Raw genomic sequence first — 5,432 nt, forward strand, 5'->3', positions numbered from 1 at the left:
TCATAACTGGGGGCTCAGAGCAATTGTGATTAAACTAATAACTTTTCACTTAAAATAAACTCCCTAAAGCCACCGAAGAGGGAACCACATGAACTTTAGGGGCCATTAAATTGTCCCTAGGCCTGTAATGAGCTAACTATTGTAACGGAGTGTTAGTGCTCCCACACTGGGATCAAATCAGTGACCTCTGTCTATATTAGCACTCTGTCCAAACCCACTGAGCTAATCAATCCCAGGAACACAAGAGCCACACATTTTTTTTTTTATGATTAAAGAGATTCAAGTCTGAAGGGCTCCCCTCAAGGACTAAAGGAAGGTTGGTAAAATTTTATTTTCTCCTCACTTATGCTGAGTGTTCCCTAACTCCCTGGCCTCTTCTTAGCTCCTTTCAGACTTCAGCAGCTTCCTTATTATACAAATGAAGAAACTGATCTCCATCATCTTCGCATTCAATCAGAAAGATGGAAATTCCTTCTGGGCAGTAATTGCTTAGACAGAGTTTGCCCTCTGAGAGGCTCTTGAGGTAGATGGTTGGAGAAAGTCCTGGCCTAAGGGTATATTCTCCCCCTTCCCTAAGTATTTATTATTTATTTTATAGTCAATATTTATTTTGATTAATAATTTACAAAATTCTGACATTTAATTTATGTGAGGAGAGCTAATTTATTAAACATTTTACAGGGTTTTTGTTCCACAATGTAACACAACAAGATCTGTAAGGGAGGGAGAGGTGATGTTCAATCTGATGTCTTGGTTTGGACTTTTGAATTGAATTTCATCTACTCTTAAAGGAAAAGGGGGGAAAAGTGGGGATTATTCATGATAATGATTATAAATGGAAAATTCCAGAAAACAGTGAGATGAATGAAATCAATGGGTAATATATGGCTTGTTGGGTAGAGTGCTATCTTTGAAGGTATGACAGTCCGAGTTCAAATTCTCCCTCTGAAAAGCTGGCCTCAGACACTTCCCAGCTGTGTGACCCTGGGCAAGTCACTTGACCCCCATTGCCTAAAACAAAAACAAAAACAAAAACAACAAAAAAAACAAATTCTCCCTCTGACTCTTCCAGATTCATAGATTTGTAGATTTAGTTGGAAGGGACCTAAGAAGCCACCTCATTCAACTTCCTCATGTTATAGATGAGTAAATTGAGGCCCCGGGAATTCAGATGATTTGCCTGAGGTGGCACAGGTAGAAAATGTGGGAGGTAAGATTTGAACTGAGGTCCTCTCACCCTATTTTATGAATTTTTTAATACCTCATGAACAGTTTTTATTGAAGATTTCAATCATCTTTGAACATGAAAGACAGAACTGATGTATAGTGACTCTCAGTGGGCTTTTCTTTTGGCTTATCACAGAGGCACAGTCTCTTCTCCTTTTCATCTAGATTTCCTTTTCCTGTTTGTACATAATTTTAAAATCAGCCTAGCCTTGTAATTTATAAAGCATATTCTTCTGCTTGTGAAATTCCAATTTTGTTGTCAATTAGAAATAGTGATTACCTTTACTGATTGTAGTATGAGTTCGCAGTGAGGCTTTGAGGCCAGAATGAGAAATCATAGGTTTTAGAGTTTGTTTGCATATTGTATGCATCTGATGGACAGAATTAAATACATGACATCAGTTCTTGCACATTTGGGATATTTCTCTACTCCCCAAAATTTCCCAGAGATACTATGATATCTTCCTCTAACAATTAAGGGGGATGAATCTAGGGTATGTATGATCAACTCTGCTAATGTGGTAAAGGAGAAAATAGTCTCCTTGAATATTAATGAGAAGCATATTTTTGAGTCAAGAGAGCAAAAAAAAAGATATCAGGAGAACAACCAAAGTATAATAAGTTTAACAAATATTGAAAATTTAGCACAAAACAAAATGAAGCCCACAGAGGTTGGCAAGTCTGAGGCTAGTATCCGATTTTTATAGTAATCTGAAGAACTTCCAAGAGAAGTTACTCACAGGTACTGCCCAATTTTATCTCAATGTTTTGCCTCACTTAGTTCCAAGACCATGAACAAGATACTTAATGTCTTGAAGCCTCAGTTTCCTCATCTGGAAAGTGGAGATAATAATACCTACAGTACTTACATTATACTTACAAGTTGGGTTAAGGCTATAATGCTATTAGGTATGTGAATTGATTTTATGTTAGAGGCTGGGGATAAAAAAGACACACACACACACACACACACAAAGAAAAGAAACACTAGCCCCTCTCTTAAGGAGAATACATCATTTTGCAGGGATTGTAGGGATACAAAATGTACATAGATAAATGGGTACCTGTGCTTTTCTTCGTTTGAGGAACTCCCAGGTGAAGAAACTCCCTTTACCAATGTAAATTGGCACCCTCTCTGAAACTGCCTAAAGCACTGGGGGATGAAATGATTGCCTAGGGTAACAGTTAGTATATTGTCAGAAAGTGGAACTTGAACCCAAGTCCTCTTGGCTTGGGTATGGGGGAAGAGAGAGAGAAACAGATAGACAGAGACAGAGAGAGGGAGACATATACAGAGCCAGACTGATACAGAGAAAGGGAGAGATAGGGAAAAGAGGGAGAGAAACAGAAGGATGAAAGGAGAAACAGAGAAGAAAGGGAGATGGAAGAATGAGAGGAGAAAAGAAAGAAAAGAGAAGGAAGGAGAGTGAGGAGAGAAGAGAGAAAGGGAGGCAGGAGAGATGGAGGAGAGAGATAGGTAGGGAAAGGGAGACAAAGAAGAGAAAGAAAAGGAGATGGGGAAGGAGACGAAAGAGACAGAGACAGAGAGAAAGGGACAGACAGGGTCAGAAGGGTGGAGGGAGAGACAGAAGAAAGAGAGAAAAGAATGAGAAGAGAAAGAGAGGAGGGAGAAGGAGAGAAAAAAGAAGATGAGAGAAGGAGGGAGAGAGAGGAGAGAAGAGAGGGAGAGTAGGGGAGAGATGGAGGAGGGAGAGAGGTAGGGAGAGGGAGACAGAAGAAAAAGAAAAGGAGATGAGGAGGAGAGGAGGGAGAGAGAGATGGAGACAGAGGGTGATGGGGAGAGAGAGAGAGAGAGAGAGAGAGAGAGAGAGAGAGAGAGAGAAATAACAGGGTTGGGAGATGGGGCAGGATCAGAAAGGCCTCATTTAGGATGTAGCACCTGAGCTGTGTTTTCAGGGAAGAAGCCAGAGTTCCTTCCTTGTGGCAGTGTCTTTCCCTAGATCTTAGTACTAAACAAACATCTTGCCTTTGCGTCTTCTCCTCATCCTCCTCTACCCCTCTCCTTCCTTTTTCCTTCTTCTCTGCATCCTCTTTCTTTTTACCTCCTCTCAGGATTTAAAGGAGGTGGAGAGTATTCATGTAGACTCCAAAGCATCCCTGAGTCCTGTTCCAATGCCAAACCCTTGAATCACAGGCAGTTTCATCCTGGACTCTCATAGTAAAAAGAAGTAAACAGCCTTCTAGGCCCAGGAGAACAGCTCAGCTAAAATTCCATTTCAGTTGTTTCCACCCTTAATCTATATATTTTAATTGGCTTAAAACAAAACAAAACAAAACAAAACAAAAAAAACCCAGCTCAACTTTTAAAAGGACCTTCCTTCTCTCCATAAGGAGGTGTTTGGGTTGAGAAATGTTGGTGCCTAATTAAAACAGCCTCATTCTTTCTCTTTTCCTGGGCTATTATGACAAGTAGTGGGATTATTTGGTAAATCATTTGACCTGATTCCTATAGAGCTCCCATGGCTGTTGAATTTGCCTGTGAAGATGAAAAGATAATCAGGACATCTATTCTCACTCCTGGGCTTGGGAAGGGGGAGGGAGGAGGCAGTCTATGACTTCAGACTAATAGGAAGGGGGTGGGGAATAAATGGATAGCTGATTAGCCTTAGTCCCCTGGTTCTAGGGAAAGCTTGGGTCCCAATTCCTTCTTCTATAAAATAAAAGAATTAGATTAGATGTTTAAAAAATGTTTTCTGATTCTGAAATTCTCTGTTCTAAGGTCTCTAATACCACTGAAATTGTGTCTTTTAAGGTACTCTCTAGTTCTGATATTCTTCATTCTAAGATCCCTCCTAGCTCTGACCTTCCCCGTTCTAAGATCTCTCACATTCTCTGTTCTGAGACCCCTCTCTGCTCTGACATTCCCTGTTCTAAGGTCCCTCCCAGCTCTGATCTTCTCTGTTCTACGGCCCCTTCCAGCCCTGATATTCTGTTTTGTAAGGTAACGTGTTCTAGTGGAAAGAGACTGGATTTAGGATTAGGAGACACCAGGCTTTGAAGCTTGGCAGCTGACACAGACTAGATATGTGACCATGGACAAATCACTTAAATCTGTTTGAGTCTCAGTTTCCTCATCTACTCAAACTGGGGATAATACCAGCTCTAGTAAATACCTCCCAGGGTTGTTGTGGGGCTCAAATAAGATAATATATGTAAAGGGCTTTGTAAACATTAAAGTGAAGTATAAATAACAGCCTTTTCCTATGTCCCAAGGCCCCTCCCAGATCTAACATTCTGTGTTCCAAGGTCTCTCCCATCCCTGACATTCCCTGTTCTAAGGGTCCTTACATCTCTGACATTCATTCTAGACTTTCCCCAGGCTTGGGCTCATACCATCTGGCTGAATTGCTCAGTTAGTCTATACTCATGATGCAGTGTTAAGGGAAAGACCCCCATGAGGCAAGGAGGAGAGTAAGATTTTGTTCTTTCTGTTTTATTCTAGCCATTTGTGCCTTGGTTTCTCTAGCAAGTGTTTTATAAAGGTAAAGTGCTATACAAAGTTAATGTTATCATTATGTAGTTAAGAAAAGTCAGACAACTCTTCTTAAGAACAGTCTACTAAGGATTCAATAAATGGGGGGTTGTTAGAAACTGGGGTCTGGCTGGTCTCTACCCAGAGTGGATTGAGAAGGTATCCTTCCTATTTAGGGGCAGGTTCCTGGAGGAAAAATCTGGGTAATGCACCTTGTAGTTAACCACAAAATCTTCAAGTGTGTAAAATTTCTCTCTAGATCATAAAATGCACAGTAAAAATTTTCCTGCTCTTGAGGACCCCACAGTCTAGGCAGGGACACAATATATGCATATGAGGGTACATAGAAAATAGTTATGAATCCATGGGGTAGAGAAAGAGGAGAGATGCTAACACATAACACATGGGAGACTGGGTGAATTTTGGACATGCCACCAACAAAGATGGTGAAGTCAGATTTAGGGGCAAAGAAAAAAGGCTTTAGACATAGTGAGGTGCAATCCAGGTAGGTAAAGAGGTTCAGTTGAGAGTTGCGGTGTCTGGGAACCATTGGAGTTTGGAACTCAAAAATAAGGCTAAGGCATTAGGACATGTATTGGAGAGTCATATGCATAGAGGAAGCGTTTAAAAGCAATCTTTCTTTTTCTTTCTCTCCCTACATTCTCTCTCTCTCTCTCTCTCTCTCTCTCTCTCTCTCTCTCTCTCTCTCTCT

This window comes from Gracilinanus agilis, chromosome 1 (assembly GCF_016433145.1).
Source record: "Gracilinanus agilis isolate LMUSP501 chromosome 1, AgileGrace, whole genome shotgun sequence".
In the NCBI taxonomy this organism is placed as follows: Eukaryota; Metazoa; Chordata; class Mammalia; order Didelphimorphia; family Didelphidae; genus Gracilinanus; species Gracilinanus agilis.